The 27,673-nt window shown below is 39.5% G+C and overlaps 1 protein-coding gene and 1 long non-coding RNA gene across 5 annotated transcripts in view; one reads left to right on the forward strand and one right to left on the reverse strand.

Moving 5' to 3' along the window:
• The window catches only part of brsk2a (BR serine/threonine kinase 2a), a 189,050-nt gene that overhangs the window by 102,552 nt on the left and 58,825 nt on the right, over nt 1-27,673 (reverse strand). The window lies entirely within an intron of this gene.
• On the forward strand, nt 143-5,151 carry LOC145551975 (uncharacterized). The gene is made up of 2 exons (XR_014087877.1): nt 143-4,134; nt 4,169-5,151. It is a non-coding gene; the product is annotated as an uncharacterized LOC145551975 (long non-coding RNA).

Here is a 27,673-nt window from a genome sequence, read left to right on the forward strand (position 1 = left end):
GCAATGAGAAGAGGGCAGGAATATTAAAAAAAACACTTAAACTGAAAGAAAGTGGAAAAAAGAAATGTGAAGACACAGGATGGAAAGTGTGGAATTAAAAAGACATGCACACTTTGTGCAGAAGTGGGTAAACTGTGTCCATGTTGTCGAGAAAAGTCGAGCTCATCCCACTTCCCCATGCTGGAGATTTTAGTTTAATAGTAATAATAAATAAAATTACCTTAAAATTAATGACATAGGTGACATCAAGACCCAACAGTAGAGTCAGACGGTAATAAAATGAATCTGGTTGTGTGTGTTGTTATTGTGTCCTGCAAACTTTGCTTTAATTCTACTTTTTTATATTTAATCATAAAAAATCAAAGTCAGGCAGAAAGAGAGTCATGAAACAGGAAGCTGGTTTCCTGAAGAAAAGCGGAAGTTTATTTCTTGCATCAGTCTAAAAATAATTCAGACCATTCCTTATTTTAAAGCATTAAAGGTTTTTAAAGAATAAAATCTAAACATTTTGAGAAATTGGATAAAACCCACAGTAAAATACTTAAAATAATGACTTATAATTATGGCAATAATTAATATTGGTTTAACCAGTGGTTGATGTTGATTTGATTATAAGAATATTTACACTTACTCTTACACTTGTGGAAGTACTTAAAGGTGAAACAAGTAACTGTAACATGATATCAGATAATTAGAATAATGGATTATTATTGGTTTCTTGTCAGAAGTGTCTGTAATAACTCACATTATGATTATAATAAGAGTAACTAATAAGTTATGGTTATTATAACATTATAAATGAATGTTGAATCAGATAAACTAAAAGGTTATAAATGTGATTTTGACATTGAACTTGAAAAGGTGTAAAATGTTGTAACTGTAATTAAAGGTCACTGATGTTGTGTAGGAGGTAGATGGTAGGTGGAAGGACAGGGCAAAAATAGGAACTGATAGGAGAACGGAGAAGATAAAGCCTTATTGCTAAACTTCAACTTGCCTAAGAAAAGGTTGGGCAGGAAACAGAGGTAGGAGGAACTATTGAGCAACTTGGGGACATTAGAACAGAGATCCGGTCATAAGGTCTCCAGGGTGATGGAGATGAGATCATCTGTCCAAGCAGTCAGCCAATGAGACAGGCACAGCAACAAAGCCAGCCAATGCAAACGCACCAAAAGGTGGATAAACCCTTTATAAGGTGGGTGCAACAGAGGAATCGTTGGTTGGATCCTTCAGGCAGCTTCGAGCCAAGACGGAGATGGACAAAGAACTCTGCAGCTGAAGAAGAGTCGGGGCCACAGAACCGAAGACTGTTCTGCACATGGGGACCAACCCGTTAGCCCCGCAACATGTGGCTTCAAATCGCACTTCTCTCAACAGCTGGGTTTAGACCCCAAAGACAAAGAACAAGGCAAAGATGAAGATAAAGACAAAGGCAAAGAACAAAGGCAAAGAGGAAGAACTGGTGTGTTCCTTCCGTGGGACCAGGAAGATCGTGAGACGAGGAGAAGGGAGCTACAGAGCTGCAAGACAAGAAGCTGAGGACCGCTACGCGCATGAGGAAGTCACCCTGAGGCCCGAGACCTGCTGCTCTAAGTCAGTACTCTTCCTGTACTGGGAACCTCCTGCTGCTGCAACACCTTCTTCATCATCAGGCCAGTTCTGGGGTTCAAAATGCCAAACTCTGTCCGTCTCTCTCTCAGTTTCCCTTTTTTAGTTCTCAGTGTCAGCATTAGGGAAAGATAGGCTAGATTATTGATTTTACTTATTTGATTATTTCTGCTACTGAATTAAGCTGTACTGACCCTTGCAAAATTGCCTTACTAATAAAATAATTAGCATTTAAGAAAATCTAAAAGATGTTGTGGACATTCAATTAATGAGTCACCTTAAAGTTCTTTGATGGTTGTGAAATAGCTATGAAGTTTGATTCTGGGAGGAAAAAGTAGGAATGTTTTATAGGTTGCTTTTAGCCAAAACTAAAATAATGACCTTGGGACTTAAATCTAAGTCACTAAATTTAATCTAGCCGTTAACAAGTGCCGTTATTTTAGGAAGGGAGCTACCGTTAACAGGAGTGGTTGTAGGGGTTATGTCGCTGTGAGTGCTACTCAGCGGATTGCTCCTCAACTGTAAAAGGTCATAACTTTTGGATCGAAGGTAGTCAGAGCTAGACGAGTCCTTTCCGACCCCAGTTTAAACAGATTATTCTCCACAAACTATCGCTAGGGTAAGACCCGAGTTTCTGGGGATTTTCCGGACCTGTTAGACAGAGAACTGGGCCGTAGTGAGTCCAAAGAGTTGTGAGGAGTGGGCGGGACTTACTATTGGGTAGTAACAGACATGGCGTCCCTGGGTGGGCCCGACCCTAATGAGTAGGAGGGCCTTACTTTGACCAAGTCAGTAAAAACAGACGAGAGGGTCTGAATAGCTCACTTGGGAGACCAGCTCTTAGGAAATAGAGTTGGGAGCGACTGATGAGGCTTATCAGCCGCGACCCTTGCAGTAACTGTACAGCGTGCAGGCGAGGGAAAAGCTTCCGCTTAAGATGAACAGCTGCATCAAGAAGGGAAGCCAGTAGCCAACCTAGCCTAGACCCATCCCTGCTCTAAGGTACCCTGAGAGGCTTTGGGGGATAGGCGACTCGGAGACAAAGAGACCGAGGAGTACGACGCAAGGTCGTACGTCCAGAAGATGTAAGTAATTTCACAAGGAAGTGGTGAAATGCATCTGGAGCTCAAGGTCGAGCATCTGAGCACACGCATGAGGGAGCTCATTGGCGTGGAAATGACGAAGTGGACTGTTATGTCCAACAGAGAAAAATTGTCTTTGTCGGAGCCGAGAAGTGGGACAATACTCCCAGAGGACGGGAGGTCCCAGAAGAGTACGTGGATGAGGTCGTGCGGAGCGTGCATGAAGCCCTTGGACATGCAGGCGTACGACCCACCCGTAAGGAGCTGGATGAGCATGAGCTTTGGATCCCAGTGAAACAAGTCCAACGCGTGCTACGGGGCTGTGAGGTATGTGGACAATACAACGCAGGCCGCCGAGGGCAGCGGTTGGAAGGGTTGTTCATCAAGAGCACATTACCCGGGGTTCAATCTGCATGGATGTAGCAGGCCCCATGGATAACAGAAAAGAGAGGTGAGGAGTACCTCTTGGTGCTGATGGACATGGTGTAACAGTGACAGCTGAAAAAGAGCAGGTCTTCCCCTGCAGAGGAACTCCGTTCACGTCACAGAAAGCCGGAAGGCGAAGGCACTTCTCCTTTTTGCCCAGAGAGGGAAAGGGGAAGTTGCAGTTTACAGTGTCATTGAAAACAGGACAGAAAGTTTGGATTAAAGATCAAGATCGGCCTGTAGTCATGGTGATCAAGTTGAAATTCAATGGAATGAATTTTGTGAAGCAAGTACTGCAATGTAAAAAAGTATTACTTATGAAGAAAGGGGTCCACGAGGTCAGTGTTCAAGCCAGTTCTTAGCTAAAGCGAACCAGAACATTGCAAGAATCAAGCATCATGCCATCCTGTGTTAGACTGGCTACTATTACAGGATGATTGCCATTCAAAGAACAACTTCAAGGCTTAGGACTAGGAGGGCCCTGAAGAAATTGGATTATGCTAAAGAAGAACTCCTGTCACAAAAGGATGGATTAAACTGGAAAAGGGACTGAAGTCATGAGGAAGGAGTGACGTCATAGACAACCACAAAGATCAATCCTGCAACAAAGTGTTGAAATCACACCCAACACCTGGAAGCAACCTGTGGACTTCACAGAGTCCTGCCTGACAGAGTCCTGTTGCCTCCGACAACTCCAGTAACCCTTTAACGACCCCAGCGATGGAAAAGGATTATGATTATGGATAAAGCGTCATGCTGCTTATGCTTTTTGTTTTACTCTACTGAACACCCAGAGTTTTGTTTTTTTTTATTGAGGCTTTTTGCCCATCAACCTGTCCCTAAGGAATCTTCCACATCCTGAAGAACCAACGCTTCATTCAGCTGAGGATTTTTTGTCACTATTAAAGGATCAGAGCGACCTGGGTTCTCTTCAACATTCGTCACTTCCTGAGAGACATCAAAACTCCAAGGAGGGGGTGTCAAAGAGCAGTGGAGTTTGAAGACTGCTGTGGCCTTGGTGATGACTGAGGATCTGCATCTTCACATCCCAGACTGCTGAGCCCTTGGTGACAACTGAGAATCTGCATCTTCACATCCCAGGCTGCTGAGGCCTTGGTGACGACTGAGGATCTGCATCTTCACATCCCAGACTGCTGTGGCCTTGGTGACGATGGAGGATCTTCACATCCCAGACGACCATCTTCTCTTTCCAGGGGATGAGGACGCAGACCTGCAAGAGGATGTTGGGTTCCCAGCATGTGAAAGGTCTGACCTCGCGGAGGGGGTGTCGAGAAAAGTCGAGCTCATCCCACTTCCCCATGCTGGAGATTTTAGTTTAATAGTAATAATAAATAAAATTACCTTAAAATTAATGACATAGGTGACATCAAGACCCAACAGTAGAGTCAGACGGTAATAAAATGAATCTGGTTGTGTGTGTTGTTATTGTGTCCTGCAAACTTTGCTTTAATTCTACTTTTTTATATTTAATCATAAAAAATCAAAGTCAGGCAGAAAGAGAGTCATGAAACAGGAAGCTGGTTTCCTGAAGAAAAGCGGAAGTTTATTTCTTGCATCAGTCTAAAAATAATTCAGACCATTCCTTATTTTAAAGCATTAAAGGTTTTTAAAGAATAAAATCTAAACATTTTGAGAAATTGGATAAAACCCACAGTAAAATACTTAAAATAATGACTTATAATTATGGCAATAATTAATATTGGTTTAACCAGTGGTTGATGTTGATTTGATTATAAGAATATTTACACTTACTCTTACACTTGTGGAAGTACTTAAAGGTGAAACAAGTAACTGTAACATGATATCAGATAATTAGAATAATGGATTATTATTGGTTTCTTGTCAGAAGTGTCTGTAATAACTCACATTATGATTATAATAAGAGTAACTAATAAGTTATGGTTATTATAACATTATAAATGAATGTTGAATCAGATAAACTAAAAGGTTATAAATGTGATTTTGACATTGAACTTGAAAAGGTGTAAAATGTTGTAACTGTAATTAAAGGTCACTGATGTTGTGTAGGAGGTAGATGGTAGGTGGAAGGACAGGGCAAAAATAGGAACTGATAGGAGAACGGAGAAGATAAAGCCTTATTGCTAAACTTCAACTTGCCTAAGAAAAGGTTGGGCAGGAAACAGAGGTAGGAGGAACTATTGAGCAACTTGGGGACATTAGAACAGAGATCCGGTCATAAGGTCTCCAGGGTGATGGAGATGAGATCATCTGTCCAAGCAGTCAGCCAATGAGACAGGCACAGCAACAAAGCCAGCCAATGCAAACGCACCAAAAGGTGGATAAACCCTTTATAAGGTGGGTGCAACAGAGGAATCGTTGGTTGGATCCTTCAGGCAGCTTCGAGCCAAGACGGAGATGGACAAAGAACTCTGCAGCTGAAGAAGAGTCGGGGCCACAGAACCGAAGACTGTTCTGCACATGGGGACCAACCCGTTAGCCCCGCAACATGTGGCTTCAAATCGCACTTCTCTCAACAGCTGGGTTTAGACCCCCAAAGACAAAGAACAAGGCAAAGATGAAGATAAAGACAAAGGCAAAGAACAAAGGCAAAGAGGAAGAACTGGTGTGTTCCTTCCGTGGGACCAGGAAGATCGTGAGACGAGGAGAAGGGAGCTACAGAGCTGCAAGACAAGAAGCTGAGGACCGCTACGCGCATGAGGAAGTCACCCTGAGGCCCGAGACCTGCTGCTCTAAGTCAGTACTCTTCCTGTACTGGGAACCTCCTGCTGCTGCAACACCTTCTTCATCATCAGGCCAGTTCTGGGGTTCAAAATGCCAAACTCTGTCCGTCTCTCTCTCAGTTTCCCTTTTTAGTTCTCAGTGTCAGCATTAGGGAAAGATAGGCTAGATTATTGATTTTACTTATTTGATTATTTCTGCTACTGAATTAAGCTGTACTGACCCTTGCAAAATTGCCTTACTAATAAAATAATTAGCATTTAAGAAAATCTAAAAGATGTTGTGGACATTCAATTAATGAGTCACCTTAAAGTTCTTTGATGGTTGTGAAATAGCTATGAAGTTTGATTCTGGGAGGAAAAAGTAGGAATGTTTTATAGGTTGCTTTTAGCCAAAACTAAAATAATGACCTTGGGACTTAAATCTAAGTCACTAAATTTAATCTAGCCGTTAACAAGTGCCGTTATTTTAGGAAGGGAGCTACCGTTAACAGGAGTGGTTGTAGGGGTTATGTCGCTGTGAGTGCTACTCAGCGGATTGCTCCTCAACTGTAAAAGGTCATAACTTTTGGATCGAAGGTAGTCAGAGCTAGACGAGTCCTTTCCGACCCCAGTTTAAACAGATTATTCTCCACAAACTATCGCTAGGGTAAGACCCGAGTTTCTGGGGATTTTCCGGACCTGTTAGACAGAGAACTGGGCCGTAGTGAGTCCAAAGAGTTGTGAGGAGTGGGCGGGACTTACTATTGGGTAGTAACAGACAATGTTTAAAAGGTATATTTCTCTGTGCGTGTAATCTGAAACAGGTCTGGTATCTTTAGAGATTAATCCAACTCTAGCTTTAGACGTCACTCTCTAATCCATCAGAGTTAAAACAAGCTGCTCTCTGTAACCGGCTCTTGACCACAGCCAACTGCAAACTCCATTTGTAAAAAACACCATATGTACAGCGAGAATAGACTTGGGAATACTACAAATCGTAGACAAACCAGTCACTATTCACAGTTTGGTTTGTTAAAAAACTCTGACTTGTCAACATAAAATAATCCTTTTTAACCACACAGATTTTAGTCTTATGCTTAGATTTACACTCTAAACGGCTGCTGCTTGATGAAGTGGGCAGCCCAAGAGCGAGGTGAAAAAGACATGGAGAGCAACAACGAAAGAGGGGATGAAGAAGTGTGTGTGAGGCCAGGGATGCCCTGCAGGATATTATCAGAGGGCATGCACAACAAAACATCATCGCACCTGACCCACATGAACACAACCATCTCCCCAATGTGCATCGTGTGCGTGGAACACAAAACCAGCCCAATGCACCTGATCCACACGAATACAAGCCACATGTGCACACCGTACACACCGCACAGGAACATAAATGTTGCATCGCACACCTGATGTTAAGTTCCTGACCCACACAAATACGGTATGCATGGCGTACCAAACCACTCCGTCTGGCCTACACATCTGGCCATAAGCTATTTGTTACAAATTTCCCTGAATAACAATGGAGGAAAACAAAGCCTATACCTATCTGAAGTAAATTCTTCTGCCGGCTCAGGTCCCATGTCTGTGATATCCAGAGAAGCAGGTGGAGTTGAGATATTTTTTCCATTTTTACTTTGTTTTGAAAAAAAAATATTTCAATGAGATTTAACTGCTTTAAAAAGTCAGTTTACTCATTGTAAATTGGCTTCACTACACAGTCACATTTAGCTTACAGAAAAAGCACCAGGTGTCAAATGAACAAACGTAAACAAAGCATTTAATTTTTTGTTTAGGATGTATGAATGCCCCCAATCCACAGATGCAAACGTTTTGACTCAGAAGCCAATATTTTAACAGGAAACAAAATTAAATTTTAAATATTTTATTAATTAATAAAAAAAATAAATTAAAAAAAACCAAGGAAAATCTCAAGGTACGGACAATGTGGACATCTGCGGCTTATCGACAAGAGCAGCCTGTATGAGTCATTTTTTGGGGGTCAAAGTTGGCTTATATTCAGATGCGTTCAATAGTCTGGAAAAAAGATTGAAAATTAAGATCTGAATATTTAAAAACATAAATCAATTCTCTATAAACATTTCTTATAATCATCCTACAGTTGTTTTTCTGAACAATCTTTTTCAACCACAGTTAAATATTCCTTCTTAAGTCTTTTTTAAAATTTGACCCTTTTTCTTTTCCGTAGCCATCTCCCCCTGACCAGTGTCTTCTGTTTTTCTTTGTCCTCTCTCCTCCAATTACCTTCAACCACCTCACCTCGCTCCGACCATCCCATCGCCCTGCTGCCCCCGAGCTGTGTTGCGTGCTGCGGCGCGTTGTCATGAGGTGAGGTCAGCGGCTGGCATTTGTCGAGCCCATACAATCAGACATGCTGTTCTCTCTGACCTGACCAGACCTTCTCACATGTACATAACTCCTCTTAGGAGAACTGGCAAAGAAAAATAAATAAATAAATCAGGATCTAGACAAGAAAAAAAAACACCCCCAAATTATTTTATTTCGTCCACAATAAAGCTTATGGGCATTTAAGCAGATTGTCTAATGAAACTTTTCAACCTAACTTGTGGAATTTCTCTCTCATAGAGAGTATCTTGTATTATTTATTCCAAAAACGACAATGAATAAAGAATGAATCATTTTTGGCTAAAAATCAATACCCTCAGAGCCACACAAACAAATGCTGCTCTGAAAATAAAATTTAAATAACCTATAAACCAGACTCATTAAGTAAAGTAATTGTACTGCTACATGGCATCCAATTTGAAACAATTTGATATTGATGGGATGCTTTTATCAAACCAACAATAGAATAAATTAGTCTGAATAGCAAAAGTAACTATCCCAGCAATACAGTCAGTTTTTGAGGTTGAAAACAACGTCAACATCACTATCAAGACAAATCACAATATCAGTGATATAATTGCCCGTCTCTAATCCTGCCACAGTAACACGCTGAACAAAGAAGACGGCAGCAAAAGATCAATAAATACAATTTTCAAATTTGCTTTTACTCCCAGCAAACAGTAGAATAAAGTAACTGTGCAAACAATGGTCTCAACAGATGTGCAGTGATAGCCAAGTACCAAAAGGAGTTGTGTGTGTGGGTATGTGCAAGCATGTGTGTGTGTTTGTGTGTGTCCAGCACTGCTGCTGGGACACCTGAGGTGAAGCACCTGATCTGAATCATGAGTGTCTGATTGGCTTGAGAGCGGGGCTCAGGTGCATCTCACTGAACTGAGAAGAATACCACTGGGATCTGGGATTCCCTGTTCAGCTAAACACACACACACACGCACTCAGACTAGTGACTTAAAGGCAAAAGCAGGAGCAGACGATGGCTATGTATAAATCAATTCCAGACAATATATACACACCAGAACACAAAGCTGCACACGGCGACCTTTCTTTAGCTGCATCACCAGGTAGCACAGACGAACACACACATACAGAACATAAAGTGGATGTACTGCAAAACTATTTTAGTTCAGTTAACAGATTTATTCCAAAAAGTCAAATGCTGTATATGTCAATACAGCACTGTGTCAAACAATGACGTATTGACAAATTTTATGATGTGCATTAACTGTATACATTTCTTAACATCTGCCTTAAGACTCAGAAAATTAAGGAAGTTTACCAAGCTAATGTATGAACTGCATAATCTTGTCATAGCAACAATTAGAACAAACCAATAAGCTTTGAGAAGGAAATATGAATGACTTACTAAATGTCTCCATGTAAAAGCTTGTGAAGGAAATTACTGCTGAAAAAAAACAACAAAAAAAACACTGATGTAACAAGTCTCAGTCATGCCTTAACTCCCAAAGAAGAAAGTGAAATGTATTTCCCAGAAGAGATATAGCCCACTGCTGGCAATTTCCTTATTTATTATTTTTTTCTCTATTCTTACATCAGTTCCCATATCTCACCTCTAAGGTACATCAAAACAGCCCAAATAACCTAGAGCCAAAAGTAGGAAAGGTAAAGACTGAAACCTTCATTTCCAAACAGCATGCAGAAATGCAGAGTAAACAGCTTTGTACCTGCAAACCTTTAAAAATGTTAGAATATTCAGCAGACTGATTTTTCTAAATGTCTAAAATTGCTGACTGCTATTGATATGTATGTACTTTCTGGATGGGGAGTTGGGGGTGGTTTCTAACATTTATTTTCTCAATATTACTTTCAGACTGTCCATCTTCAGACCGCTGTGTGTTTTACACGACATGGTAAATGGCCTGTACTTCCATAGCGCTTTATCAAGTCCAGAGGACCCCAAAGCGCTTCACACTCCATGCGCAGTCATTCACCCATTCACACCCGGATGGTGTGAGGCTGCAGGACTGTAGCCGCACATTATGGATGTTGTGATGACATGCTGACGGTGGAGCGTCAGAGAGTAGCAGCTTCTTAAAAAGACACCGGCCAATTTTAAGGCTGTTTTTTTCTTTTTTTTTTCTTTTTCAAAGTCGGCATAGTTTAGAAAGAGACAGCATTTATCTTATGCATATTTATGGATTGGGTACAAGTATCATTTTATAGCAAGATTAAAACATCGCTGAATTTCAAAACTGCTGAAAATTTGTCATCTTACCATGTCAACAGTTAAAATGGCTGGCTGAGAAAAAGGCTCCCACTCTTTTCCACTGCTTGCAAGTAAAAAAGCCTGACAGTTTGGCAACATTTATGTAAACTAAAGAAGTGCCACCTCTCCTTCTTATGGATGCAACAGTTTTAAATCAGCAGCTGGTGAGCTAATATGGCAGGTCTATTAAACAATTGACTACAGGCTCTCCTAGTGCAGATAGCCTTACTAACCGATTAATACAAGCCCGGTAAATGCTTTACTCTCTAATGTCCACAACTTTTAGATGCATCTCTGGTCCAAACCTTGATTAATTTCCTCCGTATGTAGTCAAGTTCTCTGAAGTGATACTAATGATCCAGTTATTTGATTTATGTATTTAAGTAGAGACAGCCCTGGAGGATTGGAGTTTGACATCTAATAACAAGAGTGAAGATTAAACGGTAAAATATTCTACATAATATGGACTTGAAAGCTACCAATACATTCAGTAAGATTTTATTCTGCGTTTTGGCTGTGTGTCAAAAATAAAAATAACTATTTATAAAAATAAGAATCAATAGTATTTTATGTTATCAGGAACAGTAAGTCTTGCTTTTCTGACTAAAATAAAAGCAATATGGCATTGCTATAAGTATTAGATTTATTTATTTTTTTATTAAAATATTGTGATGAAGCTACTTCTGAGTTTCCCCCCTTGTATAACTACTGATGGAGCTGCATGCACTATTTCATATGAACCAGCATCTCATGCAGAAAAAAGCATCTATGACTATTGGTATGTGTGAGTGACTGATGCTAGAGTCAGAGTCATTAAGTCAGTCACTGCACTTTAGAAATCTTTCATTGGCTTTGAGTTTCTAAGATTCAAAGCCAATGAATCTTGGCTTTGATTCTTTGGCTTTGCATCAATGAATCAATGACTTGACGCAAAGTCCAACATTTTTGACTAAAGTAAAAACAGCAAAGCTTAATGCACTTACATTTGCTCTACGTTTATTTTATTAACCAATTTTTGCACCGGAAAGAATCAACAGCATAGGAAGACAAAATGCTGATTTGTGTCTAAACTACGAACAATTCAATGTACAACTCTGTTTTACCCAAGACCATTTCCTTTCACCATGGGAACTACTTCTGTAAATAGACTCTGTGGTTTGAGACCACAGAGTCTTAGTATCTCTGGTGCCTAGTTTTTTGTTTTGTTTTGTTTTTTTAATCCTATTTTTATATGGATTAAGCTCTTTATTTTAACTTTATCTTTTATTCCCATTTTCTACCACCCTTTATTCTAAATCACATTCAAACCAACCACCTCCCATCCTGCCTGTTTATGCCTGCCTCTCATTTATGTTTTATTTCATGCCTTGCCAAATTTAAAAACTGTGCAAGATTGTATTTCATGGATAACTTGGAAACCAAATTTGTAAACCCACTAGATTCGTCAAATTCAGGCACCGTATAATGCTCCCCCTGCTAAGAATCAGGGTTAATGCTTGATGGCCCGAACGCTGAACTGATTGGTACAGGCAGCATTATCTTCACTGTTTACACTGTGACTTCACGCTCTGCACTTTTCTTCTCATAGATGAGCTTTTCTTGTTTTTTTTTTTGTTCTTTTTGAGAGTAGAGATAAGTTTTTCCTTAAACATGATTAAGGGACCAGATACCCTCCCAGAAACAAATCTTTTGTAAATGGATTGTGCTTTTGACAAGATCAGAGAATATTAACTGAGACCACAACAGTTCAGTCACTCAGAAGAGGGTTTTATCAGATTCACTCGCAATTCAGGAATAGAAAAAAATATGTTTAAAATAATCAGAATCTCTAAGCAGAAGTTTGCCTTAAAAAGAAACAAAAAGATCACCAGCTGATATTCTGCTCTGAGCTTCTGCAAGTCTGTTTTGTTTGAATTTCAGTGGATAGAAGGGTACTGAACTGAAATCAGAACATAAAGAAATACGTAGATTATTTACATTAAAAAAGACTAAAACACAAAATGCAAATGAAGAAAACATGAGCGATTGTGACCAGACTTGAATTATGTTATTGCACTTTTTTCTGTTACAGGTTTTAAAAAGAAACCGACTCAGTCAGCAGAGGAATCAGCTTGGGAATCAGTCATAAAATTCAAATCAGTATCTCTAGCCAGAACAAAAAGATCTGACTTTAATCTACTTTTTTAAAAGTAAAAATACTACTACTAATAATAATGTTTGATATGTTTGATTTTTCCAGAATAGCATAATACTTGTGCTTGAGTCTCACCTTAACAGCTGCTCAGCTATTTTTAGACTCTTACATTTCTGGCTGTAAAACAGATGTGTGAAACTGAGTGTGCACAAGTGTAACAGGGATCATTACATGTCTGAGAGCTGGGCTAATTGACAGTAATGGGTTGTTGCAGTGGGAGAGGTGACTACTGAAGGGGGCAGCAGGACCCATTTTTGTTTGACAGCTTCTGCAAAGACCACTCTGCTAAAAGGCTTCATTAACACCACTTTTCAGTGCCCCATAAAAAAGATTTATGCGTGTCAGTTTTGCAGTTACCATCATCAGCTGAAAAGTCTTTCACTGCCTTATATTTTTATGTACAATGTCCTGATCCCGAACAAAATGGTCAGACAATAACTTGACGTGATAGAAAGAAGAACTGCAGAAAGTCATGGATGGACTTTTTCCTCCATCCATAAATTTAATGGAGATGAATAAGAAATTTTACATATTTAGTTTGCATACTGCAAACAACAGATGGAGATGATTAAAACCTTATTCATCTCATCACACTTGTTGACCCCTTTGGTTAAGATGTGGAAAATGAATTAAAATGATGCATTTTCCACATCTATACAAGCTTGCTCTGAAAGAATAAAGTTAACATTCGAGTAATTTTATTGAATGAGATCAACAAAACGGCTGCACAGTGGCGCAGTTGGTAGAGCTGTTGCCTTGCAGCAAGAAGGTTCTAGGTTCAAATCCCGGCCCCAGTCTTTCTGCATGGAGTTTGCATGTTCTCCCTGTGCAAGCGTGGGTTTTCTCCGGGTACTCCGGTTTCCTCCCACAGTCCAAAAACATGACTGTTAGGTTAATTGGTCTGTCTAAATTGTCCCTAGGTGTGAGTGTGTGTTTGCATGGTTGTTTGTCCTGTGTGTCTCTGTGTTGCCCTGTGACAGACTGGCGACCTGTCCAGGGTGACCCGCCTCTCGCCCGGAACGTTAGCTGGAGATGGGCACCAGCAACCCACCCGACCCCACTGAGGGAGAAGGGTGTAAGAAAATGGATAGATGGAGATCAACAAAACGCGTCCCACTTTATTCATTTATGTTCAACTTTAGCTTTCCATGTCTAAGAACTTTAATTTTGAAACTTGTGACGAGTGTTTCTGTGGGGCAATAATGTTAGAAAAAAGAAGCAACCATGCTAATGAAGGGAATTGTAAGCCTGGGTTCACTAATAAAGAACTTTAGTAATGGGTCTTTGGCTCACCAATTATTCCTGAAACTTTAAAACTTTTAGATTGACATCTAAAATTATGTCAATAATGCTTTATAGTTTCTAATCAAGTACCACAATCAATTTTTAGTAACATTTAAACACCTTTTAGCAAAATGAGAAACAAAGTCCAAAAGTGTTTTCAGCTTTTATTTGTTAATGAATATTGGAAAACTATAAGATCTTTTCAGTTCTGAACAGAAAAGCCAATTTTCATTAAGCATTACCTTCCTATACACCCAAATTAATTAGGTTTGTGTTGAATACAGTTCATATCCAGGAGGCTCTGGGGGCACGTCATTGGCTCATGTGCAGCGCAGGGCCACAGCGGCAGTGACTCGGGCTAATATAAATTACACCTACCAGCACCGCACCACAGCTCCATTCCATCTACACGCACGCCGAATAACTCATGCTTTGTCAAGCTGGAAATTTACGATTAATTCCACACGGACGCACAATCCTTGAAGGCTCCCCCGCCCCTCCATTTTCCCCCAGTAAGCATTATATTCATTACATTTAGTTTGGGAGTGGTTCCCCAGGTAAATCGATTGAACTGTGAATTCAATGAACATTGCTTTCTAATTTGACTTGAGTAAGTGGGTGACAAATAGTCCGGTCAGAAATCAATGAGGAAAATTATGTAAACAAAAAGGAAGAGGGGCAGAAAAGCAGTGAAATGCAAATATGCTGGAATCATTTGGACACTGCAAACTAAATACATAAACGTGTATATAGTCTGACACAACCCAAACTAGATGACACATCCAAGAAAATCCTGTATGTTTGTAGAAAAAGAAATATAAACATCTAAATGGGAATTATAGATGAATTGTATAACCTTGCAATCTGTCATTCTACTTCACAATCTGAGGTACAACTAGATCAAACTGAAACAAAAACCAAATTAAAGCTGCATAGATAGCAATATCAAGCATTCAATAACTGCAGGAGACCAAATATTCCATTACTTCTCTCTCAGGAGACTTTTGTATAAAGAAAGAGAGTGTGAGTATGTGCTAGTGGCCAGCTGTGATCTCACCCTGTAAAATCAGTCATTCATATCAAATACTGTCAAAGTGTTTTATTTCCACACATGTTTTTAATCTAGTCTGCCAATCACTTGTAAGGTACCGTTACACAATTCGCACATTATTGTGAAGTCAATCAATTACAGTTTCCAGATTTTATTGTCATGTTAATCTGCAGAAAATACGGTACAAAAAAAAAAAAAACACCTGAAAAATTATGTCTTTCCAGTGACTTAGTTAAGTTGGTTGAAAATACACACGTATTAAAAGCTGTGTAACTTTTTGCTGTCAAAGGTTTGATAAAGTTTGTCTAAATGATATAAATTATTGCAAGTAAAACTCAGGATAATTAATATACTGCAACATATTATTGTGCAGAAAGGTAATTGTAATTCTTTTTTATTTTCCTCTTAGGATGCCTAACAGTGGCGGACGGCCAATTGAAGGCGCAAGGGCGCCGCCCCATCGCTCACTACTCACCACATTACCTTGTATAAGACAGAAAAATAGAATTGATAAGAATGGAATAATAAAATGAAAACATCTTGAAGCATATATTCTTTTAGTTGTGTAAGATAAATATTTTACAATTAATGATGAGTAAAGTTGTTTTGTGGATCAACGTTGTCTGATTGGTGACGTATTTCTGCCTGGGGCGTAAAAATATTTGCCCATAGAGACTCATTAAAAGTTGTACATGTGCAGCAGCTTCGAGCATTCTGGGGCGCACCACTCCTGCACCCAGTAAAAAAAAAAGTAAAAGTAATGAACTTGTAAGAATCCATCAGAGTGGTATACCTCTGGGCCTTTTTACACATACATATTTACATACATGAAAATATTCACAAATTTGGATAGAAATGTCTGACAGAGGCTCAGGCAGAAAATGAAATGATTACCAGTGAAAAATACACCTGAGTTAAGAAAGACAACATTTTCTCTTGGTGGATGAAGAAAGTATGTGGCTGTGTGTGTGTGTGTGTGCGTGCGTGTGTGTGTGTGTCACTCCTACTGCTCATTAAGCAGCATGAGCCCTACTACATCTCTATAGGGGGGACTAATCAGCTAATCATTCTTAGATTACAACCTAATACTGCTACACATACTAGTGTCAAACATCTTTGTAAGTACACAGGCTCACATAGAGAGCCCTATTGTCTCCAAATGGAGTTCCTCCCTCCTCTTTCTGGGATTTACCCTTTTCTTTGCTTGGCGCAAGGTTTCAAGACAAATCCTTAAAAAAATAAACCTTACAAGGACATGAAAAGGGAATGCTAAGGATTTGATTTGATATTTAAACCATCAGGGCTCCAGTTGCCAAGCACCTCTCTTAGGGCTTGAGAACTCCTACTTGTAATTGGATATTGGACTTCCTCCCAAACAGACCATAGATAGTTCAGATTATTCTCAGTATCAGAGTCCCTCAGGGTTGTTGGGTGATTAGCCGTCCCTGTTGACTCTCTGCACACATGATCGCACACAGAGATAAAAGGGAGACATTTTGTAAGCGCTCTCAATGACGCCACCAGACTGAAAACGATGGTCGGAGTTCATTTCAGGAGGAAATTAATAATCTCAGAAGTGACGAGTTCCAGGTTTCTGGGAATCGATATCAGTTCACCTGCAATGGGGAAAGAAGTTGCAACACTGGAAGACGGCTAATAAAGCTAAATTACAGAGATAAGCTCTTAACTGTGTTTGTTAGCATGTGCCAAACATTAATAGCATCAGAAAGATGAGAATCAGGAGAATACCATAAACAAATCCCACTCCCAGCTACAGCCCTCACACTTTGCTGGCATCTAACTGTGACAGCGCTGCATCGCTTTCTTTCCTCAGGCTCTGGGATTCACTCTTGAACAACCAAGTTTATAAGTTTTTGACTGGATGATTTGCTTTTACCTTTCACTGTGAAGCGTCAAAAGCCCTGCATGATGGAAAGTGATGTAAATCTTTCATCTTTAAGAAAATACTCTTTCTGTAGAGAAGACAATACAAATACATTTGCACTCTCGACGTTTTTACATCTTGTGTCATCAAAATCCCCAAATTCTACATATGTTCTTGCAGTTTCATGTGAAAGCTCAATTAATAGTGGTACTTTGATGAAAATCCGAAAACTATCATATGCATTTATTTGAAAAATTTTGGTTAAATCAAATCCAGAACATTACCTTAAGAATTCACCTAATTAGTAACCATAGTCCATCTGGGTATAATTCAATATGAGCATTTTGTGAAGACCTAAGGGGTTCTAAAATACTAATGAACAGTGTCATGTAGACCAACATACAAATCAAAAAGATCTAGACTAAAGTCGTGCAGAGTCAGGGTTGGTTTATGAAATATATTAAAGCTTTCATATTCTCATGAAGCCCTGTTAATCTATCATCCAAAAATGGAAAGAGCATGCCACAACGCCAAGCCTACAGAGATATGACCATTCACTTAAACTGAGAGACCAAGCAAGGAGGTCATTAATCAGAGAAGCAGCAAAGAGGGTTATGGTAATTCTGGAAGAGCTGTAAATACCCACAGATCATGTGAGAAGGAAAAAAAAGTTTGTTTGTTTTCTTCCTCAAATAATATAGAAGGAACAAAAAATACATGCAAGAACGCGCAAGTCAGACAAGGACAGGTTTTTGGCCGACGTGCAAAATGCTGTGTGGGGAAAACTAACGATATATAGCCTCTGACATAACATCTCCACTTTGAAACACTGTGGTGGTGCCATGATGCTGTGGGAAAAGAAAGGGACGTCCATTAGAGTTGGTGGGAGGACAGACAGAGCTCAGCAAGTGGATCCTTTCAGAAGCTGCATTAGATTTGAATGAGGCAGAGGTTCAACGTGTGGGAGAAAATATTTCTAAACCTGCAGTCAGAGTTACAAGGTAATCATTTACAGAAACAAATTACAATAAGTGGAAAAACACAGAGATTCCACTCAATCTGACTGAATCTGAACTGTTGTGCCAAAAAGGAGAATGGACCAAGCTCAGTCTCTATATGATCAAATGTGTCCAAATCAAACATTAAGAACCTGCAACTCAGATTGAAGTGAAATGTGCTTCCAAAAAGTGATGACTCGGCGAGATTGAATGCAAACATTTTTCGGATTAAAATGTCTTAAAGATGTCACAACATTTTACAATAAAGTGTTATATGACTTGTCACAAAGTCCCAAAAATATGAGGTGTTGCTAAAATATCTGGACAAGTCAAGCGGGAATGAATATTTTCACGAGGCAATATCCCTCGGTAGTAAATCTAATCTATTTTTGCTTAACGTTGCAATGCCACTTACATTTTTAACATAAACATTCTGTTGTGTGTACACCGGTGCCTGCGTGGGTGTATCCTTGAGGCAAAAGACTGCAGAATCTCACTCAAGAACATACATTTCCAGTCATTTTGTCTGTCATTCCAATCTCTCATACAGTACAGCCATATCATTCACACACTCTGAAGCAACTGCCTGGGAGCTTTAGCCTCCAAGGATGGCAGAAGAGTGTTCACTGCTTCCAAGGAAGAAACGCAAAGACGTAGTCAGAGCAAGACAGCTATCTGCTTCACAGCTTGTAGAGCGCCACACTGCCACCAACACTGGTCTGAAGGCTTCAGTAATGAGCATCATTCAGCCCCCAAAGTCAAGAGGAGTGAGCAGAGAGACTGGAAGAGTTGGGATGTTATAAAGAAAAATTTTAAAAAAGCAGTAAGTAGAAAGAGTGGACATAATGAGAATAAGAGGGTATGAAAGAGGCTCTGTTGGGTGCACAGTCCATTTCACTTTGGAAACTTGTGGTTTATTTCCCTGTTCAGCTGTTGCACACGTTTGAAAGAAGCCTTTTGGGAGCACTGTTCAAAGAGTCCAGACCTCTGCTAAGTCCTGCTGTCCTGGCTGGAAACACTCTGTGACCACCATCCCATGGTGGAAAAAGCTTCACCAGTTTAAGTCAAATGGAAAGGCAACAGGACAGAGAAACGCCCTCTCCCTCCTACACACAAATACACGAAGAAGAGTACATGCATGGCTACACATGCACACAAAAATCTAAGGAAGCAAAAACCTAAAGCTAGGTCAAGCAACAGATGAGAGCTCTGCAGTAAACTTTCAGATCTGTAAATGCATCAGCGGTCTAAGAGCTGAAGCCAGGTCATCCAGTAAGAGGACCGGCTATCAAAGAAACAAGTAGACAGTGGAAGCTTTTGACTTGGTGGGTTTAGGTGGAGGGAGGTTACAGAGTCAAAGTGAGGATCTAAAGAGAGCTGAAAATGATGAGGAGAGACGAGGAATCATTCAGTAGAAAAAAGAAGAAAAGAGGAGCAGAAAGACATTGCACATCAAATTTTTAATTTGAAATTTTTTTTTGACATTTCCGCATAAAAATACACCTAATACTGACATTACATCAGACTAAACATTTCTTGTCTAGCACATTGAATTCCTGTTTATTACAACAGATATGAAAAGGTAAAGGACCAGTCTCACAGCACAGCCAGAGCCTTGGTGGACCTTCACAATGTGAGAAATCACCGTTTTATACCTATCCCTGTCCTTTCTGGATGAAACTGAATTACACAGAGGCAAACTTTTTACAATCAAGATGACTTTTGAAAGAGTCATCAATCTACACTCCAAGTGTTTCCGCTGTGAACATATATATATATATATATATATATATATATATATATATATATATATATATATATATATATATATATATATATATATATATATATATGTTAATCTATATATCCATAGATTGATTAACATAGCTAACATAGATTGATTAACATAGCTAGTATTTTGAACAAATGTTATATGTGTTGGTGAAATATTTTGAAAATATGGATGTGATTGTGCATTTTCCTGCTATAGGTAAAACATCTTGCTTTGCCTTACCTGGAGTTGAGTAAAGGAGCACATTGAGAACAGGAAGTGTTCACGTTCAAGCAGTTTTAGTCCACCAAGGGAAGGTTGGAAAGAGAGAGAGAAAAAAGGATACAATATTAGCAATGGGATTCTGAAACAGTTACAGAACAAACTACTTTCAAATGTTTCATTTCTCATCAAAGTCATGATCAAGTAAATTCCACAAAATCACAATTACCAAGTGCTAAAGGCACGCTTAGGCATGACTTGGTAAGTTATTATTCTTAAAATACGGAAACGGGTGTGAATACATTTACAAGGCGATACAATTCATTATGGACACACCTAAAGACAATTAGCAACCATTAAACTGCACTAAAACCCAGATCCAAATTCCGATGTGTGTGGGAGAAGGCACAAGGCAGCACATTACATATTACAGATGACAATATCACTCGTCAGAGCTTCAGTTATGTACAAGGGCTGCCTAATGCAGTCATTGGCACCCGCTGTGGAACTCTACTCCATCCCGCCTCTTTCCTCTTCCCACCCACTCCATCCCTCCTCCTTGCCATCATTATCACTGCCACCAGATACCAATGATGCAAGAAAAAAAATGTGATGTGGTCTCAACATCCCACATCAGCTACCAGAGAGAAAGAGCAAGACAGACAGACTGGGAGGGAGCTGTAAAGAAGAGGTAAAAACTAAAACAAAACAACAGGCAAGAGACCGACTGTTAACGCTGAGCGCTGAGAGAGTGGGAGCAGAACATACCAGGGAGGAGAAGCGGGTGGAGGGACGGGGCACAAATGGAAAGGAAAAGAGATGGAGAGATCCAAGTCGTTATGAGACTGATGTATAATAAACTGCATGAAGATGCCTTCGGGGGGGGACGTTATTTTCTGGCTCAACACATAATATCTAAACGAAGACCAGGCAGACAAGTTAGACAGATACCACTCTGAACTGGGTGTGACTCATAGCCCTATTCATATTTATGAGGATCCATACAGCAGCAGTGTGCACTAAAAAAAATGTAATCCGTCTGCCGTCTTCCTCTGTGTCAGTCTGATCGATTAATAATTACTTAAATTGCACAACGGGGCAAAATAACAGGTGACATACAGCAGATCTTTCTGGGCTTTCTATGGCAAAATCAAAGCAAGTCATCAAGGTTGTGTAGTGCATTTAAATTATATATGAGATCACGAGGAGTATTAGCAGCAGTTGGGATTTAGTGATGTGAAATACTGTGCCACCCAAATATGTCATGTTATTCTGATTTAGCAGCTTTCCCACTTCAAACAGACAACATGTAGGGTAGTCTGACAATATAGCTGGAGTTTAAAGTTCATCTGAGATCATAATAGATTGTCATTGCAAGTAGCTAGAAAAAATGTTTTAAAACAAAAGTTAAAAAGGTTTTGTTTTTTTTAATTAATAAGTTTTGAGGCATCTTCAGAAATCGTTTCACTTGAAGTAGACAAACAAAAGATAGCTTTACTGCAAAAGTGTATCTTGCTGTAGAGTAATACCTTCACAACAAACTCAGGTTCATAATATCAGTTTTGTACATTGTAATTAATGTAAAAAAAAAAAAAACAATGTAGATAATTTAGAAAACTAAAACCACACTGGAGTTACAGAAGACGTCTGCTAGATCTTTAAAGTGTTGCATCTAGTATCAACAATTCTGCGAAATAGTTTTCCATTAAAGTGTGGCTGTACTCCTTTTAAAGAGCTTATAAAATGTCTGTGCTCAATTCTGTGTTAAAGTCAATTTACACAACAGTTGTTTGTATGGAGTCCTTGAGTTTGTAGAAATGTATCCTGAGATCGCAAGAATTAGCAGTGGAAAGTGACAACTTCCTTTACTGTAGGTAAACTGCCTCGTTCTTTCAGTTTTTGCATGACTGTACAACGTATTTAAAATAAATCAAATGTAAAATAAATTGGTTAATTATTGCACTGTGTATATATGTTTAAATAGTTTATGGTTTTATCACACCTGCTTGCATTTCCATCCACTTTATTTGGCTTAAGTACTTCAACACATTTGAAGGTTAAACTAGACGTCTGTTTCTGTCTCAATAATTTATTTCCGTCTCCAAATCCCCCCAAAAATTGTTTCATCTCTGCTGCCATGCATCAGACTCTTTCCCCTCTCCTTGATCTTTATCTCACCACGTCTCCCTTCATCACTCCCTCTCTCCACGGATCATCCATTAACTATCAGCAGGGTTGCCGAACAGTAAGAAAAATCAATGGCAGACGTTCCCCCCCCTTAAACACCAGTGATTTTCAGATCCAATTTAGGCGTACGAGTTTTAAGAGGATTTTACTGATGACATGGGCACAGTGTGAATTAATTCATGAATACGAGTGGGGAAGGGACAGAGGTTGGTGGGGTAAGTGGGAGTCCCACCACTCCACGTGCGAGCCCTTAACAGCTCACAGAGGAGAAAGGGTGGATTGATGGATAAACAGAAACAAAACTGCTTTAAAGCCACTGCTTCTTAAAAATAAAATCACAAAAAAAATTAAAAACAGGTTTAAATGTATGTGAGCCTCTCTCTTCCACATTCGTTTCCCCCCAGCCTATTTTTTATTTTCTTTTTTTGGGGGGAGATTACAGCACAATGTATCTGCCAGTGGAGACAGCAGCAACACGTTGCCATGACCCAAATACAGCAGAGTGCTATGATGATTGGCTAAGAGAAGGAGCTGGGTAGGGGTGTAGTGTGCAGCACATCAGCAGCAGCAGCACCTTTGAAATTCAAACATTTACATAAGCATTTTTTTTTTTAATGGACCAGCTCAGTTTTATAATTTCCTATCCCCTCCCTACCTCCTCTCTCACCTGTTACTCCATCAACCCCACTTTGTCGTTTCGCATTTTCTCCTACATTTTGCTTATTTTACACTTACAGGCTGAGAGAACAGGATGGGTAAGTCTGAAAATGGTGGGAAAATGCAAACATTAGTCAGCATCAATTAAAGCAGTGGCATTAAATTGTTTGGCATTGTATAAAGAGTCAGTAACACACTTTAAACATTTACATTTTACTGCAGCTGCAATTTCTTGATCACTCCAGACATTCACTATCCCCGCTTCCATTATCAGCTCGTTAGAAACTGAGTTAACTATCGAATTTCATTTTGTCCTAATGGTGTTTAATCTGTAAGTCCTCAGAGGACTGATGTCCACAAATATTAGGCATTTCAAGGAAGGAAAGGCATCTTTATCCTTTACGTTTGCTTCTATGTTTGTTTGCTTTTTAAAAAAGGTGTTTGCCATTCATGGCACGCATTTACATACCACATACGTTTCCTCTATTTGTCTCTCTCACATGTTTTGCCCTTCCTTTCGTTGAAGGTGAATTTTAAGCAGTTTGCATCTACTTCATCAAAATCACACATCTGTAAGAAATCAGTCAATCTGTCCTCTAAGACCAATGCCAGTGACTATTTATGTGCAACTAAACCAGGCTTAAAGATGAGGTCTCAACATTCAAGCTGAAATATCCTCAATGAGTTATCAGGTTTCTTTTGATCCAAGGTCATCAGTTGGATTTCTAAATCAAATTTTTGATTTTCTTTTCCATGTCAGGGAGGAAACTCAATTTCTGCCCGTCTATTGTTTGTGTCGGCCAAACCCTCAGGTAGACGTGTGATTATTTTCTTCATCAAATCAAAAGGAAAGGCTACTGAGGCTTCCCATCTGTCTGTATCGCGTGACCTGCTCTTCCAGCAGCGCTCAGATGTCCACATACATCCACTTGCTAAAAAACAGAAAACAAATGTAACTAAAGGGGACATATTGTGTATTTTTCAGGAACATAGTTCCATATTAGAGCACAATTGAGTAACTATGCTAACTTCAGTTATAAAAATGCTGCATAAATCAAACATGACTTTAAAAAAAAAGTGACTTTGCAAATTAACACCTTCAAGTTGGGCTTCTGTCTTTTTAAGAAGCTCCCACTCCAACACTCTGCCTTCAGCACGCCATCACAACATTTCATTTCACCATTAAGTCTTTAACAAGGATTTGACCAGTGTTTCAAGCTTATTTTAAGCTTAGCAGATGCAATGTTCCGCCAGGTGTTTGCTAATTGCTGCTGCTAGTTTGAAGGAGTTGAGTCGAGCAGTGTAAGGCTCTGCTACACAGAAGCTCGGCTTGGAGTCTGCAGCTTTGAGGAGGAGTTGTGTGGAAAAAGGCGAAGTTTGGAGAAAGCAAATGTTTAGACAGCCCCAAACAGCTACAACAGGAGCTGAGGCAAAAGTTCTGACTGCATGAACCAGACTGCGCTAATCCTCCGTGCTGCAATAACTTTCAAGTCTCATCTGGGGCCATTCAGTGGAGTTTAGGAGTTTTCCCTTTGCATTGAACATGTTAACCACCTATTACAAATGTGTTCAAAGTGAACAGATTAAATCTCAAAAACCTCCGTTTTTTGGTACTTGTTCAAGCCTCAGTATAAACGACCGGAGTCATCGTGAAAGACGGCAACCCCAGAGATGGCAAACATGCGGGTTCCTTCAAGAACACAGAACAAGCCCCACACATCTCCATGTGAAGCCGCATAGCGGGGAGTAAAAAGCACCAGGAGGAGGCACGCAGGTGCCACCATATGCACTTTATGAAAGTTAAACTTGTGCATAGCTTTATACTTTGGATAGTGTAAGAACTGAATAGATGCAAACCTGAGCTGGTGACTTTCTAGAGTAGTTGTCCATGAACGCAGATACCTTTCAATTATCACCATGTTTATCGTGCAAAAACAGACCAACCTCAGCTTACAGCTTGGGAAAACCCTGCAGGTTAACTGTGCACAAACTTAAGTCTGCAGTCAACCCTGCCACAATGAGGCTGCAGGGAACAGGGTATTTATAGAGCACAGCACCCTCTATTCCTCTGCACTTCATTTCCTTTTACACAGACTAAGCTTGTTTTTATGTCTTGAAGAAAAGTAAAATCAAAAGAAAAACACCTTCAAAGTACTGCAATGTGATCACAAGGACACCTTGTTGTGTGTTCTCCCCCCCTCCCTTTCTCTCCCACCAGCCCGCTCAGTGTTTTTTTTCTTTCCCAGGGGATGCAAATGAGGCCAAATTTTTCCTCTTATGCAATTTAATCAGAGTGATGACGCAGGCAGCTGCTTACAGAAGAAGGGGGCTACCTCTCTCAGACAGCAAGAGGTTTTCCTTATTCCTAGTAGATTTTGCAAAACAGCCCAAGCAAACATTAATTCAAAATCATGATGAATGGTGAAAATACATGACGTTCATGTCCCCCCACCCCAGCATAGGGGGAAAAGTTAAGTAGGAGAAATATATGGAAACATATTCATGACAACACCAAAAACCACATGTGAAAATCTGTGATTCACATGTTGGAAAATTTCCACAAGAGAAAAAAAAATTTATGTGTTTTACAGTACACAATAAAAAAAACTATTAATGCAAATAAAAAAAGTTTGCTCAGCTTTTACAAAACTATCATTTCATCAAGAGAGAAAACAATTTGCATGTTAAAGGTTTCCTATCCATTTCAAATGTTACCGTTAATATAATTTCCACATTTAAAAACATTCCTTTAAGCTACTGAATATATAACTTTGTGCAAGTACATTGTTTCACATTACTGCGCAATATAATTTCAATTATTTAAGCAAATGTGCGAAACATCCCAAATGTGGAAGATTTAAAAAAATTAGTTACTGTAAAATACATTTTTCATGTGCTAGCATATATTTCAATGAGGTTTATTGTTTTTATAATAAACCCCATTGTATTGTGATATTATCTGTGATTTTATTGAAACTAATTTTACTTTCTGGCTCTTCCGTGTTGATACATAATATTGAAATTCTTCAAAAACCTAATTTCCTGTGCGCAAATCTTTTAGACAGCTTCGATATATCTCACTTGTAATAATGTGATTTTACACGTACATGTGTTTTTCCACTTGGACATTTTTAAACAAACTATCAGCATTACAGCGACATCTCTAATAACCAAACATGAAGGAACTAGCCCTGTTTCGACATGCCTTTTACTCTTTAAGGACTAACTGCATTAACACTGTCAGTTTGGTTAGTTTCACTGTGGCACTCAAAAATAAACTCATTTTTTGCAACAGTTTTTTTTGTGTGTGTACATGCCTGAAGGTGAGTTAATAAGTTTATCATTTCACTTTCCACTTGCATGCCTCCAAACATTTGACATGGATGGTCACACTCTGAGCTACATGAAAGGCCAACCACTTGGCTCAAACTTACATCAGTAGCCAGGAGGAGTGCCCAAGGCAAACCACTGCTTCAGAGTCACAAGCACCACCATGTAGGTGTGTGAACATATATGCACCCCCCAAGCCCTCACATTTCTGTCTGCACCCATCTCTTTTTCACACCAACACCCAGACTCTCTGAAACTTGGGTCATAAGGGCAGCCAGAGGAGGATGCAAGTGTGTGGGTGAAAGCTGGGAAGTACTCGGTGTCTGAATTGCAACCTAGACTCATCGTAAACAGCTGCAGAACTGAGTGAGCGATATGATAAGACAGAGCACGGAGAAATTGTTTGGTGTGAACACAAGGACCTTGTACTGAAATGGAAACAGCATTAATAAGAAAAGCCCAGAACCAAATGAACAACTACAAGGGGCACAAAGGGGCAGAAAAAGTAAAGCATCCATAAACTGCTTGTGAAAGGACCTTTAAAACATGGCCAATCTTTCTCTCTTTGGTCTGTATTTTGGAGAAGATGAAGCTCACTTTTTTTTCTTTTTTTCCTGAGCCTGGTACAACCAGATCAATAGCACTCCCAGAGCAAACCTATTATTTTTCAAAAGACTCCAACAAGGAGGGGGAAAAAGGAGAGAATAAGAAAAAGAAAACAGTGGATTGAACAAGTACGTCTTTATCTTCTGCAGCTCTAACCAAAACACCCAAAAAAACAAAAAAAAAGTAAAATTATTTTTGCATGCAAGAATCTTTAAAGCACTCAAACCCTGAACGGCAGATGCTATCCACCATTTTCCTTTTAACTCAAACATTGACAATAAAACTAAGTTTGGTAATTAAGTATGGATTTATACAACAGGGATTCACAAAACATATTTTTAAAGCCACAGTAAAGAAACAAAATTCACATTGTGCACTGTGATCATTGAGGTTGAAGACTTCACAGGACGTTTGAGTGCAACAAGCTCAATCTTACTTGGTCAAATCAGAGTGACCGTGACTGCGTCTAAGTCATGCTGTAAATGGAGAAGCTGGAACAAATGGTTACAATTACGGCATCCCATCCCTGCCAAACACCAGAGTATAAGCAATCACAACAGTGCATATATTAATCAAGAGCACGCATAGATCTGATCATGGCCACATTTCCTTTTATTTGTTGGCCCATGAATGCCGCATGGTAAGCAGAGAGCAAAGCATGCTTTATGCACCGATCCATATGTCAGACAATTGTACTCACTTTCCTTTAGTGTTTGGCTGGATTTTCAACTCAAATCCGATGACAGCCAGCACAGGAATTTACCTAATGGCAGAAGAACATGTTGTGGATTCAAAGAGTGGAAGATGAAGAGAAGATGGGGAGGACAAATAATAACAAGGAGGAAGGGAAAGGTAAGTTTGTTGATTGTACCTTTACTTTTCTTTACCTTCTTATTCTTTTGTATTTTTTTGTCTTTCCTTGCCACCTCTTCTCTGATTAGCCAAGTCCCATGCTGGCTGTAACCAAATTTCAATTGAAAATCTGGCCAGTCACATCACTCTGAAGGATTCCCAACGGACAAACACACCCACTAAACACAGAGAGGGAGTGTGATGTT

This window comes from Poecilia reticulata, chromosome 6 (genome assembly GCF_904066995.2).
Source record: "Poecilia reticulata chromosome 6, P_reticulata-male-v2, whole genome shotgun sequence".
NCBI lineage: Eukaryota > Metazoa > Chordata > Actinopteri > Cyprinodontiformes > Poeciliidae > Poecilia > Poecilia reticulata.